The sequence below is a fragment of the Tachyglossus aculeatus genome, chromosome 23 (genome assembly GCF_015852505.1).
Source record: "Tachyglossus aculeatus isolate mTacAcu1 chromosome 23, mTacAcu1.pri, whole genome shotgun sequence".
NCBI classification, from domain to species: Eukaryota; Metazoa; Chordata; class Mammalia; order Monotremata; family Tachyglossidae; genus Tachyglossus; species Tachyglossus aculeatus.
Window position 1 is genome coordinate 23,005,695 of NC_052088.1, and position 21,423 is coordinate 23,027,117.

At 40.3% G+C, this 21,423-nt stretch overlaps 1 non-coding gene across 1 annotated transcript; it reads right to left on the reverse strand.

The window, feature by feature from the left end:
- Positions 1-288: 288 nt before the first annotated feature.
- Positions 289-424, reverse strand: LOC119944950. Its single transcript, XR_005456089.1, has one exon. It is a non-coding gene; the product is annotated as a small nucleolar RNA SNORA7 (small nucleolar RNA).
- Between the last annotated feature and the right edge of the window lie 20,999 nt (positions 425-21,423).

The following is a 21,423-nucleotide window of genomic DNA, read 5'->3' on the forward strand; positions in this document are numbered from 1 at the left end:
GAAAGCTACCATACGGAAGATGAGTACTTTACAAATTCTAGTAATAGAATTTGTAAAGTTTTGTCTTGTCTTATGCTTTCGAGTCATCTCCAACCCATAACAACACCATGGGCATATGTCTTCCGGAGCACCCCACCTCCATCTGCAATCTTTCTGGTAGTGCATCCATAGAGTTTTCTTGGTAAAAATTCAGAAGTGGTTTACCATTGCCTCCTTCTGCACAGTAAACTTGAGTCTCCACCCTCAAATCTCTCCCATGCTACTGCTTCCCGGTGTTGGTGAGTTTTGACTTGTAGCAGATTGCCTTCCACTCATTAGTCACTGCCCAAACTCGGAATGGAATGGGTTTGCATCTGCTTCACTCCCTCCTGTAGTCAAGACTGGTAGAGTACCAGGAGCTCTCCAGGTGTGACCCCGAGAGGGAGATTTGTGAAGTACCTACTGCATACTAAGAACTACAGTAAATATTGAGGTCGATAAGATAAATTCAGGTCAGTCACACTCCTGTCCCATTTGGGATCATAGCCTAGATGGAGGAAGAACTGGAATTTAATCTCCATTTTACAAATAAAGAAATTGAGGCATAGAGAAGTTAAGTGATTTATCCAAGCTCACCAAGGCAGACAACTAGTGGAGATGGGACTCCCAGCTCCTAGGCCTGTACTCTTTCCATTGGGCCACTCAACTTAATACTACTACTAATAATAAGAATAATAACTTCTAATCTTATCCCTTCCTAAGCTCCATTGCACTTATGCACACATCTGTCATTTATTCATTTATTTTAATCTCTGCATCCCCCCCTAGAATGTAAGCTCATTGTGGGTGGGGAACATGTCTACCAATGCTGTTATGATGTACTGTCCCAAGAGTCTAGTACAGTACACTGCACACAGTAAGTGCTTAATTGATAAAAATTGATTGATTGATTGCCTGCATATCCATCCCTTCCTCTCCACCTTACAATCACCCCCAACTAGTTCATGTCTTCATCACCTCCCTGAAACACCACTCTAAGAACCTTCTTACTGAACTCCCTTCCACTTACTCACCTCTATGTTTCATCTTTAAGAGTACGTATACTCATGTCCGCTTGTCTTCTTCCACTAGATTGCAAGTTCCTCTATAGGACAGGGATTACCTGTAATGTTTCTTCAGGCTTCTCCTAGATACCCAGTACAAGTGTCCAACACTCAGTACGTGCCCAGTATATTCACTGATGATGGGAAACTAGGGGAAGGGAGAGGGAGAAAACAGTTTCTAGGCACTGGTAGAACAAGTGCCAACAACAATAATGGAAAATTCATAAGTTATGGCAGCAAGGAGAAGCAATGAGGTCTTTTGCTCTGAAATAGTCAACAGACCATGAAGAAAGAGGTTAGGGCAAGTTGGTTAAACTCTTAGGGGAAAGGACACTGCTTTATTTTAGATTTATTTAAAACTATGGAGCAGGTTTTAAAATCCTTTATCAGTTGACTGGTCAGAGATCTGTTTGAATACGGAATGCCGATCGCTACTTTGCCATACTGTGTTTGCCACACCTGGGAATATGAAACAGAAAAATAGAACTTGGACCACCTACTCTTTTTAAGACTCAAAACCCACTAAACATTTCTCAAAAAATAAAGATATATCAAGGGTTAATAGTTTCCCAGGACAAATGAAATGGTAGGTAGTTTTATGCTGTCTGGATTTTCTTTGGTTTGGTCAAAGTATTCCTTCTAAAACTATCATTGGACATATGGGTTCTAAACTTGTCCTCAGAAGTTCCAGGCAAGACCTATCACCAAAGATTCCAAGCCACTCATTTGTAGAATAGTTCTCGTTTTCCCAGCTCTTGGAAACAGATCATTTCTGTATCCTCCTTGGGCAAACAGAGCTCTCCACTGTGAGAGAAAAGATGCATCATCTCTGGGAGAGAGACAGACCATCAATTCTAGTCTGATGACAGTGCCCATTAGAATAAGGCCTCTCCCTCCAACCCTCAAACTCCATGGGTTCACTTTTCTGTGGGAATGAAAACATGGGAAAACTCTTCAAAATAATGAAAGTAGGTAAATGTTGGTTGAGTAAAGCCAATGGTACATGGAATTACTGAGTATAGCAAATAGTGCAGAGGTAGGTATGCAGTGAAAGCTGATTTTTTTTTAAATTCAGCATTGGGTGTGAGAAGAATTTAAGAAGAGTTTTAAATTATGATGATCATGATGGTATTTATTACTCTGTCTCAAGCACTGTTCTAAGCGCTGGGGTAGATACAATCTAATCAGGATGGACTTAGTCCCTATCTCAAATGGGGCTCATGATCTTCCACTGAGTTGAATGATGGAGTCTCCCATTGAGGATGATGGAAAAACTTGGGGTCTGAAATCTCAGGACACAGAACCTGGGCCCAGGAATCACTGTAGTGCTAAAGGGACTACTTCCCACTCTGTACTCTCTCCCAGCACTTAGTAAAGTGTTTTTCATATAGTAAGAACTCAATAAATTATATTACTACTACCACGAATGGTTTGCACACACTCTCATATCTGCCAGTGATGTTCCCGTTGAGCAGAAGAGTGCAACTTGCGAATAGGCAGGTAAGAATGTAGCATATTGTGAAATGTAAGCAAGAATTGTACAAATGGAGCCCATCTATGGCCAAAGTGGCCAAGGCATCATGTTGTTGTGTTGTAGCCTGCCATAGACCAACAGGCAGTTGTCAGGGTAAATCATCCTGAGGGCTGCTGCGGTCTTTGCTGCTCTTCATAGGCCAGTTATCTCCTGCTGATCCTGTCCATTCTGTGAGTTGCCCTCAGTGATTCTCCAGTCAGAAATCTTTACCACTGAAGGCATAGCCCCATCAGACATTCTACTACTTCTAGCTGTTTCACCCTATGGCAGATGAAAGGTGTGGGGAAAAAGGAAGGTTAAGATGCTGTAGGGCATAAAGGAAAGATAAATTTGTGAAAATAGTTGGAAAGACCACATAAAATTTAGTTACAAGAGAAATAAATGTCTTGGTATTCAAGCCTAGGAACCATTACTTTAAGCAGCACATATGTTCACTGAAATAATGAAATCTCCCAATGCACTTACCTAATGGAGAAATGTCAATGATTATCATGGATCTGAAAATTTTTATTACCTATGGAGAGGGAAAATTTTTCTCCTCAGAAAGTGGCTTCACAGATCAGGGTTGGGTGTGAATGTTGGATGGTATTCATATATAGGATCTTCAGATCTTCAAAATGGACTAAAATCCTAAGAAATGAACCCAATATTTCACTGAATATCTTACTTTATTCTGCTGCTTGGACAAACATGCTGACAGGTGATGCACAGCTAGGCAAAGAAGAAGAGAACTGAATCAAGAAGAGTGTATTACTTGGGATGCCGACAGAGTATGAAGTAAATACAACATCAAGTATCATCCTCTGTTGGAAGTATCCAGAGACAGAGTAGTGTCCAGCCTTTTAAATGCCTATGGAATCTGGACCTATTTCAGCTACTACATCTCTCAATTCCATTGGTGTTGCCTACATGTTATATTTAACATGACTAGAAAAGCAGTATAACAGTGTAAGAATACCTGGAAAACAGAGCATCTACAAACACTGAAGCAATACCTGTCTCATCACTCTTTGCTGGGCAGAGCGGGTGAGCAGAGTGGAAAAATGCTAATGCAGCAGTTCAACAAGGGCAGAGTTTATATGCACATAGGATGGAAGGACCAACAGCTAAACATGCTTTTATTTGCATGTGCATATAAGTAAAGTTTTACAATCAGTAGCATCACACTCAAGCCTGAGGATAGCAATATTTAAAAATATCCATACATGATTCCTTGTATAAGCCCATAGTAAGGAATATACACTATCCAATAGGGCCTCAATAAGACTTCAGTTGAATCAGTAATTTAACTTCAGGCCAATCAAACCATCAGCAGTATTAACTGAGCACCTACTCTGTGCAGATCACTGTTTTGGACACTTGGGGAGAGTAGGACTGAAATACAGGTCTCATCCCTCAAGCAGCTTATTGTCTAGTTGGGGAGGCAGGCAGACCCAACTAATTTACAAAGAATGAGAGCAGGTGAAAGAATATCACAACTCTTGATAGCAAGGTTAAAGTGAAATAAATGTATAAACAAATAACTGCATATTAGGTTGATACATACCTAAGCCTTAAAGATCAAACTATAAAAGGTAGCTTTCATATATAGTAGTAAGTAGCAAAGTATTTATTTAGTGCTTAATTATATGCAAAGCACTCTACTAAGTGTAGGGAATAAACTACATAGATGAGACAAAGGCCCAGGTCCCTGACTTCAAGGGACTCATAATCTAAGAATTTTGGTGTTGGAAACGGATATGTAAGGAAAGACAAACAAAAATAGCAAAGACAAAGATTATAAGAAACATGAATGGTGCAGCAGGAATGTAAATTCCTCAGAGCTTAGAGGAACAGTCACAGCAGCAGCCACGATGGAAACTTACAAGTTCTAAGAGTTTAGAAAATTTGATACAGCTTTGGCATTGTGGCCTAATGGTAAGCATATAGGGCCAAGAATAAGGAAACTAAGGTCCCAGTCACAGCTTTGTCCTTAGCCTACTTTGTGATCTTGAGCAAGTCATAAAACTCTCTGGGCCTCAGTCTCCTCACCTGTAAAATGGGATAATAAATATGTTTCCCAACCTCACAGGGGTGTCTTGAGAATAAAATGAAATAATTGATGTTAAATCACTTTGAATGGTTAAAAGTGCTACAAACAGATATGGTATTAAAGGAAGTTGGTAAGTTGACAAGACTTAGGAAAGAGGAGAATTAATTGAGGAATGCCTCCAGGATGCATTAGGCCTTTTAAAGGCATTGGAAGACAGAGAGACCGGTGTTCTCATGGATATTAAGGGGTGACTGAGAAGGAGGAATGTAAGAGCTTAACCTGGGTGCTTATTGTGGGTAGGGACCATGTCTACAGACTCCTTTTATTTTTTCTTTCCCAAGCACTTAGTTCAGTGCTCTGCACACGGTAAACACTCAATGAATACCATTGATTGATTGATTGAAGGGCAAAGGGTATAGACTTTGTGAAGTGCACTGAGGCCAATGGTCAGAATTTTCTCTTTAACATGGAAATGAATGGGAAGCAACTGGAATTTTCTGAGTAATAAAGAGACTTTTGCTGATGGTAATTTTTGAATGATGATCCAGGTTACAGGAAAGGTTGAAGACAAGGAGATGAGTGAGGAGGCCGATACAATAGTCTAGTTCAGATATGACAAAAGCTTATGCTGGGGTTGTGGCTTTGGGTGGAAAGGAGGGGCTGTTACTGAGGAGGAAAAACTGGCATGATTTGGTGACAGACTAAATGTGAGAGTATAAAGCCACCCAGGAGTGAAGGACGGTACCAAGGTTGGAGTTTCAGGACAGTGAAGATGGTAGTGTTGTCAACTGTGATGGGAAAGTGAGTTTTGGGAAGGAACAGAGGACTCAGTTGGAACCATGTTGCACTCAAGGTGTTCGGATGTCCTTCAGCAAGAGATTGCTGGCCAGGTGAGTTGTCCAGGATTGTCATTTTATCAGGTTATAGTCATTAATCAATCAAGCAATAGTTTTTATTGAGCTCTATGTGCAGAATACTGTTATCATAATAGTAATAATAACTGTGGTACTTGTTAAGCTCTTACTATGTGCCAGGCACTGCACTAAGACTGTGGTAGATACAAATTTGTCAGGTAGAATGCAGTCCATAGGACATGCGTATATGCTGAATAGTAATAATAATAAATAATAATAAATGATGATGGCATTTATAAAGTGTTCACTATGTGCAAAGCACTGTTCTAAGCGCTGGGAAGGTTACAAGGTGATCAGGTTGTCCCATGGGGGGCTCGCAGTCTTAATCCCCATTTTACAGATGAGGTAACTGAGGCTCAGAGAAGTTAAGTGACTTGCCCAAAGTCACACAGCTGACAAGTGGCGGAGCCGGAATTTGAACCCCTCACCTCTGACTCCAAAGCCTGTGCTCTTTCCACTGAGCCACGCTGCTTCCCACAGTACTTGAGGGAATATAAGGAGGAAAGATTAGAAACAAATCAGGGAAGGCTTCCTGGAGGCAATATGATTTCAGAGGCATTTGATGATCAGTGTACCAGTAGAATCAAAGAAATCTGAGACCTGTTCTAATATTGAATGTGCTACAGACTATCTTGCATCTATAAGACATTTAAAGGACCTCTGTTTTTCTTTATCAAGTGCATTATAAGATCTGTGGGTGCTACACTAAAAGCAAATTCCTCTGCCTTCACAAAGTGAACTGGAAGGCAAGCAAAAGCCATTTTAAGCATCAAAAGGACAGATGAATAGGAATGCCAGGATATTCAAATACATTTGGAGACAGCATTGTCGAGGCTTGCTTTCTGAGCCATGATACTAAAGATAGTAGGAACCAGCAAAGAAAAGAATGCTGTAGAAATGCAAATCTCTTGGATGTTGAATCTATTAATCTGTAGCTCACTTTCTTCTGAATCATACTCACTCAGATGTATGGGCAACAAAAAGTATTTAGAATATTTGCATAATTTCCAATACCAGTTCATAAATTATTTATCATTTGTGGTCAAATGAGTGTTAGCTATTTTATAATTATCTTTTGCGTAAAAGGTTGTGTGGTTTACAGAAATATTTCAATGGCAATTGGAGAGCTGAGGATTGTTGAATACTGCTGAAATGGTGTTTAATCACGTAGCACTACTCTACATTTTTGTCTTGTTCAGAAAGTGGAATACTAACAAGAATTCCATTGAATCAGTATTTTCTTTCAAATAAGAACCAATAATTTAGTGGAAAAGCATAGGGCAGTAGCTCAGGACAGGCCAGAATTTACAATATTAGTAATTTAATTGTGAAAGTGCATGGAAGGCTGAAAAATTAGGACTTGGAAAAATCTGAAAATGATGGTGTTTTTAGGAGGGCCTCAAATTTTTTGTTTATCAAATTCTTCTTTTAGGTTCACAGAACCTATATTCAACTTCTAAAAGCACACTGGTTTCAGTATCACTGAATGCCTGTATTCAAGCTTATAGTTTGGGAATCAGGATTCTCAGCATTATTAGCATAGCAAAACAGGGAAGAATTGGACAAAAGAATTGGACAAAAGGTTGAAGATAAAGGTTTTGGATCTTACAATTTTGTCAGTCAATTTTACACCAGGACTCTTTGGGATGTCTGGTAAAATATTTGGGCTGGGAAGAATCCAAAGTTAATAACTACAGGGCACTAAGGGTATCATTTCTGATTTCACTGCTTAATGTTCTGTTTGTTCAATATGTCTAAAATAGAACTATTTATCTTTCTTCCTAAGCCTACTCCTCCTTTTAGTTTGTCCATCTCAATCAGTAACACCATCATCTTCTCTGTTCCAGAAATGTGCAATGCGGGTGTCATCCTTGATGCCTTTCTGCCTTTTAATACTCACACTCATTCTCCTACCAAATCTTGCTTGTTCTTCCTAAACAACATCTCCAAGATCCTCCCTTTCCTCTAGCCCCAGAAGGTACCAGAAGAGAAGCAGCATGGCTCAGTGGAAAGAGCCCGGGCTTGGGAGTCAGAGGTCATGGGTTCGAATCCCAGCTCCACCACTTGTCAGCTGTGTGACTTTGGGCAAGTCATTTCACTTCTCTGGGCCTCAGTTACCATATCTGTAAAATGGGGATTAAGACTGCGAGCCCCCCGTGGGACAACCTGATCACCTCATATCCTCCCCAGCACTTAGAACAGTGCTTTGCACATAGTAAGCACTTAACAAATGCCATCATTATTATTATTACCATCCTGGTACAATCTCTGGTCATATCATGGCTAGATGGTTATTATTGTAACAGCCTCCTCCCCAGCTTCTAGTCTATTCTACCAGATGTGGCATGGATCATCTTTTTGAAGTGTCACTCAGCCCAGATCTCTCCACTCTTCAAAGCTCTCCACTGGCTTCCTCTGTACCTCTGGGTCAAAAAACATAAAAGAAATCCTTACAATTAGCTTCAAGATTCTCCACCAGTTTGCCCCATCATAGCTACCTTATCTCTGCACCCAACTCTTCCCCAACTTTCACACTTTGCTTCTCCAAAAACAACTCCAATTCTACTTTTAAAATGTCTCCTCTGTTGAAGCGTAAGCTTCTTGTAGGTAGGGAAAGTGTCACTTCTGTATATACTCTTTCTTAAGGTCTAAGTGCCAATGATATCACTACCATTTGTTCCTGCATTTTTGGAGTGTTATTTTCAAAAACAGTTCTAGCTTTGTTTTCTTTTCATGTCAGTTCTTCCTCATTTGGTTCCCTATTTTTCTTGTGTTGTCAGGAAATTGGCTGTGTGGTCTTCATTGCCCTGATTATTTTCTTTCTCTCCAAATTGGGATCTGGTGAGAACTTTCAAAAGAAGCAACTATCTACAGGACCAACGTGCTATAAAACACTGTTCCTTTGTCTGTCATCTTAGCAGTTCTTAGAACAACCAAAGCTCTCAATTTTATGCCGAGCAGCCAGGGACAAGTCACTGTACGCCATTCTAGTGTGCCCCTGAGACAATTGAGCTTATTATTTTTAACCCAGATATGTCTTAGCTTTCCTTTCAAGTGGGAGTTACAAAAAAACATATTCAGTAAAGTGAGATGCAAAAATGTCATCACACTCTTCTAAAGTTTCCTGTCAATATTTCACACCTGTATGGAAAGCAGATAGACATCTAGCTAGCAGCTTTATCATGTTCCAGAATGCAAGCCCTAATTAACTTACCTGTTGAATTACCAATGAGATTCCATGGCGACCCATACTGCCTTTTGGCAGGGAGTCTGACAACAAAATGCAAGTTTAATATACCAAGTAAGGGAGAAAATAATATATTATTTGACATCAATACACTCATCTACCTGTGCATGGAGAATATGCCTTTCTATTTTGCTTGTATTCTTGGCTTCATCATTGGTCAATTGTTCAGTAATCTTCCAGTCTGGGAATAAAGTCATATTCTGTATTGCCCACATAGACTGTGGCATTAATTAAATTTGATGTTTTCTGGTCTAGAAAAGATGGTTTTGATTCATCTTCTTTTGAAAACTGGGAAGTATACTTAGTATCTAGTTTCAGGCTCAGGCTGGGAAACTTGGTTACACTTATCTACATCCCATGAATTTTACATTGCTCATATGCAGTGGATTTGGATTCATTTTCGGGCTGAGGACACACATTCTGCTGCCACACCAGAATGCACTGAATAAAATACAAGTATTCTGGGCTACAGCTATTTCTTCATGAAGGAATCCAGTGTTAGAAAGTGGAGATCTTTAGTGTTTGATCATAATCATCATCATCGATGGTTTTTATTGAGTGCCCATTGCATAAAGAACATTGTACTAAGCAATAAGAACTCACTGGACATGTACTAGGAACATGAAAAGATATCTGCCCTTAAGGAATGTAAAATCTATGAGACTGATTATTTTAGACAGCTTGTACTGATAAAATCACTCTCAAGATTAGAAACATTGCATTGGTTTTTGTCATCAAAAGAAAGAGGGTTTTTTTTTTTTACCACAACTGCTTTTGCATGAAAAGAATAACAAGATATATTACTTGAAAATATGAGCTCTATTGCTATGATTTTTGAAGTATTAATTATTATATACCAAGGGTTTTATAGTTATCAATGAACTAATCCAACTCTCATGTTGGTATTTCTAACTAAGAAAAGAGATTTGAAAAAAGAAGTCATCTAGGATTTCAAGCAAATCAAAGACTAATGTAGGATAAAGGAAATGAAATTCCCCATTCCCTGCTTACTTCTGACCATCAGATTTTTTTGTACCAAATTAAAGCTTATTTTAGAAGACAAAATCCAGAACCTAAGTTTTTTTTGTATTCTCCAAGCATACTGATCAGATTTCTAATAGGTTAATTTTGGGGATAAAAATGACTAGATGAAAGTAGCTACTTTTTATTTTGATACATGGTACTTCAGAACTTGTTACATTCACCCTAATTTTGATGTTATTTTGGCTTCAGGAAATTAAATTCGTAGAAAAACTTCACCATGAAAATTCTTCCTATGATATTTTGAGCTATAAATTCCCTTGAACCTCATACTAAATCTCCAGAGCCGTTTCCAGCTCTATCATCAACTGCCTCACATTTTGCCTTCATTCTGTGACTTGATTCCTAACAGTATCATGATCTGACAAAACTTAGTTACACATAAATCCATTGAAAGTGGATCTGGTTTCAGGTCATTTCTTGCCATCGAGATCTGGCTATTCTTTCTTTAATCTTTTATCCTAATAACGCCTCTTCTCCAGCTCTGTCTTCAGGTTAAAGGATATTTAATGAGTCACACTTCAGTGCTTTTCTTTCAATTTTGTAGCAATGACAGGCATTGTCCATTCCAATCTGAATTAAATTCATCACCTCCTCGATCGCATAACTACAGTGCTAAGAATAAGCAAGGTAATTTGAAGGCCCTCAATGGTTTAGGCTAGTTGACCCCCACCATAACGTTCACCTCTTCTCCCCAGCACTCATGGAGCTTCATTTAGACTGTCTTGCAGCATATTAAATACCAAGAGCCAAGGTGCAGGAACAGAATAATACCCCCAGTGGGTCCTTGATGGTAATAATAATAATAATAATAACAATAATAATATTTACAAAGATAATCAGACATGCACTTGGATCTGTATCATGCAAACACTTGATATTCACCTCACCCTTAGCCCCACAGCACTTAGGTATGTATTCATAATTTATTTTAATGTCTGTCGCCCACTCGAGACTGTAAGATTCTGGTCTACCAGCTCTGTTGTGCTGTACTCTCTCAAGTGCTTAGTACAGTGCTCTGCACACAGTAAATGTCACTGATTTATTGGATGATGAGCTATAGTTCCTGCCCTACATGGGACACACAGTCTAAGGGAGGAGAACAAGTATCGAATCCCCATTTTACAGATGAAGAAACCAAGGCACAGAGAAGTTAAGTAACTTGCCTGAGGTCACACTAGCAACAAGTAGTGGAATCCAGATTAGTATACTTATCTTTTGTCTCCCAGTCTTATGTTCTTTCCACTGGATCACTGGGCCACCCCAGTGGTGGTAATCTGGGATCAATAGTGGCCCTAGAGCAACAGTCCATTCTGTATCCATCAGTGGTATTTATTGAATGCTTGCTGTGTGCAGAGTACTGTGCTAAATGCTTTGGAAAGTACAATACAATAGAGTTGGTAGATATGCGATCCCTATACTTGGGATTCTTGAACCGAGGGAAGAATGTAACCTGTCATTTCTGTAAATGATTGATAGAATTTAAAGATATTTTCTGTGGACAATGTCAAGGCAACACCTTGCCTTCATTGACAAAGAGACCTGGGCTGACTGGCAGCCTAGATTATGTCAATCAACCGTATTTACTGAGTGCTTATTAGGTGCAGAGCACTGTACTAAGCGCTTGGAAGAGTTCAGCATAACAGTACAGCAGACACATTCCATGCCCACAATGAGTTTGCAGTCTAGAGGGTGAAGTTTTCATTGCAGTTCACCCAAGAGGTTTCTCTGCTTCATCTACGTGGCCTGTTCACTCTAGCTCCAGAGGGAACCAGAAACGGGAAAGGTCTGTTTTCTTTCTTTCTATTTTTAAATGATGTTCATTAAACACTTATTATGTGTCTAGCACTGGGATAGATATAAATTAATCGGGCCGGATACAATCCCTGTTCCACATGGGGGCAGAGTCAAGTCAGAGGGAGAACAGATATTTTATCCCCACTTCTTGCTGTTGAGGAAACTGAGGCACAGAGAAGTTAAGTCCTTGTCCAAGGTCACACAGCAGGCAAGTGGCAGCCCAGGTCCTCTGGGTCCCAGGCCCATGCTCTATCCACTAGGTCACATTACTTCCCAGCTTTTTCTGCTGTAGTTCTTCCTGCTTCTACTCATCCTGCCCCTCTACATTTCCTCACCCTAAGAAGCAGTCACAAAAGGACTTTCCTTGACCATGGTGTTCATGGAAGCACAGCAGCTGACCAAACTAATCTCTGGGAGTGAATGAGTACAGGTCCTACTCCTCAATGAATCTCAGAGGGGGATGCATATGCCGAGGCCCAGAAGATGCATCTCTTAAACCCACCTCCCTCATAGGGAAGAATCAGGCTTAGTGATATATTGTTGCATTAATCCAGAAATTGAAGCCTCAGCCCACACTATGTGCTGATGTGTGAGGGTGGCTGTTTTTAGATAAAAGCAGGGTTGACTAACATTTCCAGCAAAGCCACATTCACTTCTAAATCTTGTACCTTTAAATGGCATCCTACCCACATCATGGTTTCCGAACCAAAAAGTTTTGCTTTGTTGCTAACCTCTTGAGGTCACGGTAGTGGTTTGAAGTCTAAGCAGCAATTCTGTTCAAAGAGGAACCCACAGCAGGGTGTGTGCAATAAGGGCCCTGTGTTCTCCCAATCTTCTCTTACATTTCACTTTCTTTGTTGGAAAAGTTGGACTTGAAGCTAGTCCTTGAAATTACTTCATTTGCTATGTCACAATGTGCAATATTCCCAAAATAATGACTATTTCCAGCTGAGGAATAGATCTGGATTTCACAGAGGTATTTTTCAAAAAATACACGCCCTGAACCTGTCTTTGCTCAACCTGGGGCCGAGGGAGGAGAAGTGTCTTCCATCTCAGTGGCTTCCTTGAGAAAGGGCTAGAGCTGAGAAGAGGGGAGAATCCTGGGGAGTTTGTTACAGCAGCGAAAGACTGAGCTTGGCTTGGAGTGGCATTTCCTTTGGTGAGTCCACCCAAAAGAGTTCCATTAGAGTGTAAGCAGTAATTGTGATACTTCTTTCTGCTGTACTTCCCAAACACTGGTGCACTTAGTGCACTGTACTAAATGAGTGTTTAATAAATGCTGCTATATTCCTACCAATAATTCTTATCATCATCATCATCAATCGTATTTACTGAGCACTTACTATGTGCAGAACACTGTACTAAGCCCTTGGCAAGTACAAATTGGCAAAATATAGAGACAGTCCCTACCCAACAGTGGGCTCACAGTCTAAAAGGGGGAGACAGAGAACAAAACCAAACATACTAACAAAATAAAATAAATAGAATAGATATGTACAAATAAAATAAATAAAATAAATATTATTATTATTATTATTATATTATTATATTATTACTACTACTACTGGAATTTCTCAAGTGCTTTCTAGAGTAGATATAAAATATTCAGGTTGGACACAGGCTCTGTTTTACATGTGGTTCAGTGTAAGTAAGAGGGAGTAGGATGTATTCCTCATTTTACAGATAAAGGTACTAAAACATAGAGATGTTAAATGACTTGCCTAAAGCTATGGAGCAGACAGTGGTAGAGTCAGGATTAGAACTCAGGCCCTTTGACTCCCTGGCCCATTCTGTTTCCACTAGGCCATGCTGCTTCCCACTACTACTGCTATCAATATTAATATTACCACTATTATTATTATATTATATTATTATTGCCAATTCTACTGATACTATTACTACTACTACTACTACTACCAATAGTACTACGACTACTACTACTACTAGAGTTGTCCTTGGATTCAAAAGTGATGGTGCCGATTCCTGCATCCATGAGGGTGAGTGTCTTTGGCCTTCCAGTACTGCTTGTCATGAAAATAATAACAATAATAATAGCATTTGTTAAGCACTTCCTATGTGCAAAGCACTGTTCTAAGCACTGGGGGGATACAAGGTGATCAGGTTGTCCCACATGGGGCTCACAGTCTTAATCCTCATTTTGCAGATGAGGTAACTGAGGCTCAGGGAAATTAAGTGACTTGCCCAAAGTCACACAGCTGACAAGTGGCAGAGCTGAGATTAGAACCCACAACCTCTGACTCCCAAGCCTGGGCTCTTTCCACTGAGCCGCACTGCTTCTCTAATAAAGAGTCTAATAAAAATAAAGAGTTGCTTCTGGAAAGCAGACATGTTGCACTTACACTAGTGGGATTTTGGTCTATTTCTTTCTCTATGCTCCTTTCTCACTCTCACTCCCTATCAGGTTATCAAGGGAAGCATTCCTTTTGTCGTTACATCGGCTCACTGTCCCTACATACTGAGAAGTGGAGTGGCCTAGTGAGAACAGTGTGGCTTAGTGGAAAGATCAGGGGGCTGGGAGTCAGAGGACCAGGGTTCTAATGTCACTTGTCTACTGTGTAACCTTGGGCAAACCATTTAACTTCTCTGTGCCTCAGTTACCTCATCTATAAACTGGGGATTAAAGCTGTGACCCCCACTTGGGACACAGAATGTGTTCAACCTAATGATTTTGTATGTATCTACCCCAGTGCTAAATACAGTGCCTGGCACATAGTAAGTGCTTAACAAACACCATAAAAAACTGGGGAAGAATAGGGCTGCATGATTCCTATGGTTATTTTATTATTGAGCTTCATAGCTCTCTCAATCATCTAGCATATTCACTGAGTGCCTGCTTAGTGCATTACCAAACGATTGCCCAAGTAGATGACACAACCTTTTAAAAAGCATTAACAGCATCATCTCCATTTTGCTAATGGGAAGCAGACAAAAGAGAAATTAAGCAACTTGAAAAGACATGCAGAGTAACGTCCATGTCCACACCCACAGATTATTTGCAGAATTAAAGCCTACAAAAACACTGTGTTTTTTTCATTATCAAGATATTTTAGACTCCTCTGGAACCCCAAATCCCTGGATACTTGAGGCTCAAGCATTTTAAGGGGATTTTTAATGAATTGCCCATGGAGACACAGCAAGAGATGTAGGAAGAACGTTCAGTATTAACTTTGAGTCGGTTCTTGTGCCTCTGAGAATCTTTCTCTGCTCAGTCTTCAGAAAGTTTAGACAATACTACATTGCCAAAAAGTCGAAATCACACAAACTAAGCGGCTGGGTAATTTTGCTCCATTTATGAAAGAAGGAAGTAAAACACAGTTGGGGTATTGGCAGGTTGCAGAATAAATAGTGATGCCAAGATTTGTGCTCTGTGCCAGTAGAAGTGGGAGATGGGAATTAAGCCTGCCTATGCTCATTGGGTCATTTTCAAAAAAGTTATTTGGGTTTTCATGAAGAGCCAGGATAAAAGCCATGAATATTTTGCATGTCTATTTTCACTACCGCCATTTCCCTTTTGAGATAGAACAGTCTCGAAAACATCTAGGACAAAGAAATATTTTCTCTAGCAACATGAAGACTTCTTTAATGCCCATTTCCTCATCCATTTTTCTGTTCAATTTTAACTGCCCAGTAAAGGGCCGATGGTGAAATTTGAAATTACTGCATATTACATTTTTATATTTGTCATAAAATGAGACACCAGAAAGATCTAAGATGTTCCTCACACAAGCCAACTGTCAAATCCATCTCTTCCCAGTGGCTCTTAGAAAGTTATCAAACTGTCGGAGACATCTCTTGTTAGGTATCCCAAACCACGATAACATGTGCTTCTCAGTCTTTACACCAGCTGGGTTTTGTCTCATGCTTTGGAGTCCAACTTCTTCTTGGAGTGACACATCTTTAAACAGGTTTGAGATGGTTACTTAAGCCCTGATAACCAATGTTAGAGCTGAGTTCGGCCCTTGTATCTCCCTAAGCTGCCTAGATGTAGGATCTGGAGTTGTTTGGGTGTTTACGCTAACAAGCACTATCTAGACATTTCTATTGGGGAACTTAGTTTTTCTGCTGAGAATTCACTTTGTTTGCTTACCAAAACAACAGTGAGTGGGAGGTTTTTGCTCTCCTAAGGTCTTTTGACCTGGGATATTTGGTTCAACCTGTGCTGAATGAAGATTTCCTTACCAGTCACGCTCAATGTTAATTGTATGTCCTCTCTGGGGAAATGGTGCCAATGCTATCAGTGTGAAGAAAACCCCATATCACTGGGGTCAAAAGCCCCAGGAAGGCCTTAGGCTTTTTCCCACATATGGCTTGTTTATTGTAAAATATTTAAAGCCATATTTCCTAGACTCAAGGAATGTGACTGCAGTTGCCAATCTACATAAAGTGGAAGATTTTTGTAAATGAAGTAATCCCTCTTATCAACCCTGACTACAGATTACACCTTGTTTTCAAATAGCACTTTTATTTTCCAAGTTTCTTCACACTATTTGGATCGGTTTTGCCCTCAAAATTTCCTTGTGAGGTAGGAGGCCTCCAGTTCATGAGCCCTAATTCTTACTTCCCTGTGCTTTTTCTCTACAGAGCATCACTTGCCAGTCAGTCAGTCAATCATATTTATTGAGCACTTACTGTGTGCAGAGCACTGTACTAAGCACTGGGGAGGGTATAGTGCAACAATAAACTGACACATTCCCTCTTTGGTAGTAATGGTCTCATTTGTATTGGGCATTTAAGACGTGCAATATAGTATATTTGGGAAAGTATAACAGACACACAAGACATTGCAGACTGCCCACAAGGAGTGATACTTTACAAGGGAGACAGTCATGAACATATTTTACAAATAGAGGAATCAAATACTTTGAATGTTCAGTGTTCAGCTCCACAGCACCTATGCATGTGTCCTTACACTCTAATGCTTCCTCAGTCCCCATTAGATTGTAAGCCTTTTGTGGGCTATATTTGCAATATCTACCTTAAACTTAGTTCAGTGATATAAGCTCCTGGAACATGAGATAGTATAAAAGCAGATTTCACTGAAGCCATTTATGAAGAGTACTGATTCAACATTGTGGTTCTTATATCAAGGTTCTTATATCAAGGCATGGCCCCTTGGAAAATGGGAAACACAGGTAAAGTTCCAATACACATGCACAAATGGTAGAGGGTCAGAACCTTGAGGATATAGAACATGTGCACAAAAGGTCCATAAATAGTAAGGTCCATAAATAAATGTAAGGGTAGTTTGAAGGATTGGATCATGCAAACTACGTGCATCCTTCATTTCAATCCCAGGAACCGAGGCTATTGAAACACTGTCGATGCCACCCCATCAGACCCACTTCTGGGATTGTCGCTCTGTTTTCAACTGATTTGCTTGTATCCACCCCAGCGCTCAGTACAGTGACTGGCACATAGAAAGCACTTAACAAATACCATAATTATTATTATTAAATTACCTGGAAAACGGTATAAGACAAATCCGTTGACTTCCAAGCAGATTAGCAAACTCATCTTGCAGATGCCACCACCAACACCAAGGATTCTTTCTCACCTGGGGCCAAAAATTGAAATAGGAGGGTGTTTGGCTATTGGCTACTGGCTATTTGAACCTCCAATCAGGTTAATTTTTCATCATCAGGAAAGCAGAATTGGAGAGAAACTCATAGATCTTCAACCTGAGAGAAATAAAATAATCATGGGATGTTCAGAATCATTTTCTTCCATGAACCAAGCTGTCTTGGGCTTTTGCTACTGTGGCCTGTGCTAAAAGGAGAGAACTGAGCTCATTTCATTGGACTTTATCACTTGAACAAGGCTTATTAAGCCAATATTTCCTTGAGATAGCCCAGTTGGAAAACCACATTTGTGTTTAATGTGCAATTCAAATTCTATTACTTGAAATGTGTAAGCTGACATAAGAAAGCTAATGAATAGAATACAAACCGGTCATTTATGTCGTTACTGCATGGAAAGCAAGTATAGAAAAATCCATTTCCTATGCATGGAGGAGGAAGACTGACTAGTACAAATGCCTATTCAAGATCAGAAAACTATTTAATTTCAAATTGGTTTATTATTTTTTCACTTTATGTCCTCCATATTGTGCATTAGTCTTAAGTTGCTAACTTGATGATATCACTCTTGTATAATCACTGATTTTTCACAGAGGAAATGTGTTGAATGGCCAATGCTATACGTTTGGTATTTATTTTCAGTCTTTCCATTCCATAGGCTTGAACTAATAATCAATTCCAAACTATTGTCACCCGAGAATCTTAAGTCTACTGTTCTGTAACTCCAAATGCCCTCTTGGGTTTCCGTAGCCTTAACCACAAACACCCAGTTAAAAATGTGCCCCAAATATTAAAGATATTCTGTCTTGAGCAACTTCATATCACAGTAATTTGGCAAACAAATGCCGCCTTGTACAAGGAAAGCTTGTCACTTCTGAATATGAATTACCCAAGTAAGGCAGTTAATGAGTAGCCAATGCTGTTCAACCTCACTGTGTTTGCAGCTCTCATTTATATTACTGGCAGGAGTGTTCTATCCTTGTTGGAAAAATAGACTTCTGTTCATAAGATATTTGGGCTATGTAAGGACTGACTAGCAGTAGTGTCAGAAAGGTTTCTATTAAAGCCATTCTGTCACATTCATGAGATTTTCATCTTAACATGAAATCTTTTTTGTTAAACACATATGTGTGCTTTCTGATGAAAGTAAGCAATGAATTTTTTGAATTTTCCTATTTGAATTCTAAGGGGCAAAGGAGAGACAAAATACAGTAGACACTGCTTTTCAATTTCAAAATTTCATGCTTCCCTTTAAGGATTGAAAATAACAGGAAGCATCAATAATACCGAATGGGTGGCAATTTCATGGAGAAAAACATGAAAATGATTTTGATGGTTTTGAAAATGATTTAGGCGATGGCAGGATTGGTCTAGAGGGTGTGGGGTGAATAACATGGGCAGGGATATTTAAAATAACAAAACTTCTGTTAAATCATTCAATTATTCAGTAGTATTTTTTTGATCACCTACAATGTAAAGAGCTTAATACTAAGTACTTGGGAAAGTACAATTTATTTCGGTGTCTGTCCTCCCTGCTACACTGTAAGCTCCTTGAGGGCATAGATTGTGTCTACCAACTATACTCCACCCTCTGAAGTGCTTAATTAAATTTTAATGCTTAAGTTATAGGGTACATGAGTGATCTGAATAGTAGTTTCATTTGACTGGATCTTACCCTGAGCAATTCTTCATTAGGGTCAGTCTGGTATATGGCATTTTGTTTCTAGTCTTACAGGTTTCTGAGAAACATAACTTTAGCAGCAGCAATTCGTACAAAATGGTGATAAGAGATGTATCTTTAATTCAATGCTATCTATAGCTAGCATCAATATTTGCTCATAATCTCTTGCTGGTAAAAAATAAAAAAAAAAATCACATTCACCTGCACTTTTACGAGGATGAAAATCCAGTTCTTAGAGCCAATCAAACATCTGCTAGAATGATAGAGTTGAGAGAAAAAAAATGTCAAAATTCAGGTGATGAGCAATACCAACAACCTTTTTTTAGTGTTACCTAAAATAGTCATATTTTATACTTACAAATTTTTTTCTCTTGGATTAGTCAACCAATTAATCAATGTTATTTATTTTTTAATAGTATTTGTTGAGTGCTTAATATGTGCCAGCTGGTGTACTGAGTACTGGGGTAGATACAAGTTAATCGCACAGAGTCTTAACCCCTATTTTACAGATGGGGTAAGTGAGGCACAGATAATAATAATAGTAGTAATAATAATAATGATGGCATTTGTTAAGCTTACTATGTGCAAAGCACTGTTCTATGTGCTGGGGAGGATGCAAGGTGATCAGGCTGTCCCAAGGGCTCACAATCTTAATCCCCATTTTACAGATGAGGTAACTGAGGCACAGAGAAGTGACTTGCCCAAAGTCATACAGCTGACGCGTGGTGGAGCCGGGATTTGAACCCACGACCTCTGACTCCAAAGCCCGTGCTCTTTCCACTGAGCCACGCTAAGTGACGTGCCCAAGTTCACTCAGGAGATAAGTGGAGGAACTGGGATTAGAACCCAGGTCTTTCTGACCCTCAGTCCAGTCCTCTATCCACTAGGCCATGCTCTTCTCTATTCATTGTGAGTTTACTGTTTGCACAGCACTGTACTAAGTGCTTAGAAGAGTACAATAGGGCAGAGTTGGTAGACACATTCCCTGCCCATCAGGAGTTTATAGTCTAGAGAGGAAGACAGACAATAAAGTAAACTAAGATATGTTCATTAATGCGGTGGGTCTAGTGAATACCAAGGGCTTAAAGGGTATGGATCCAACTACTTTCACTGTCAGAATTGGAAATAATTTTCAGTTGCTGCCATGGAACTAAATTTCAAAAGCATTGTTTTCATGGTTTACAGTTGTTGTTTTTTTTAACTTTGTAAGATGTTGGAAGGTGATTTGTCAAAGTATAGCCTCCCATTTGGCTTTGGAATATCTTATCTCAGTCTCTTTTGCAGGCTCCTCCTCCCCCTCCCATCCTCTTACTGTGGGGGTTCCCCAAGGTTCAGTGCTTGGTCCCCTTCTGTTCTCAATATACACTCACTCCCTTGGTGAACTCATTCGCTCCCACGGCTTCAACTACCATCTCTACGCTGATGACACCCAGATCTACATCTCTGCCCCTGCTCTCTCCCCCTCCCTCCAGGCTCGCATCTCCTCCTGCCTTCAGGACATCTCCATCTGGATGTCCGCCCGCCACCTAAAGCTCAACATGTCAAAGACTGAGCTCCTTGTCTTCCCTCCCAAACCTTGTCCTCTCCCTGACTTTCCCATCTCTGTTGACGGCACTACCATCCCTCCCGTCTCACAGGCCCGCAACCTTGGTGTCATCCTCGACTCCGCTCTCTCATTTACCCCTCACACCCAAGCCGTCACCAAAACCTGCCGGTCTCAGCTCCGCAACATTGCCAAGATCCGCCCTTTCCTCTCCATCCAAACCGCTACCCTGCTCATTCAAGCTCTCATCCTATCCCGTCTGGACTACTGCACTAGCCTTCTCTCTGATCTCCCATCCTCGTGTCTCTCTCCACTTCAATCCATACTTCATGCTGCTGCCCGGATTATCTTTGTCCAGAAACGCTCTGGACATATTACTCCCCTCCTCAAAAACCTCCAATGGCTACCGATCAATCTGCGCATCAAGCAGAAACTCCTCACCCTGGGCTTCAAGGCTCTCCATCACCTCGCCCCCTCCTACCTCACCTCCCTTCTCTCCTTCTACTGCCCAGCCCGCACCCTCCGCTCCTCCACCGCTAATCTCCTCACTGTACCTCGCTCTCGCCTGTCCCACCATCGACCCCCGGCCCACGTCATCCCCCGGGCCTGGAATGCCCTCCCTCTGCCCATCCGCCAAGCTAGCTCTCTTCCTCCCTTCAAGGCCCTGCTGAGAGCTCACCTCCTCCAGGAGGCCTTCCCAGACTGAGCCCCTTCTTTCCTCTCCCCCTCGTCCCCCTCTCCATCCCCCCGTCTTACCTCCTTCCCTTCCCCACAGCACCTGTATATATGTATATATGGTTGTACATATTTATTACTCTATTTATTTATTTATTTATTTATTTTACTTGTACATTTCTATCCTACTTATTTTATTTTGTTGGTATGTTTGGTTCTGTTCTCTGTCTCCCCCTTTTAGACTGTGAGCCCACTGTTGGGTAGGGACTGTCTCTATGTG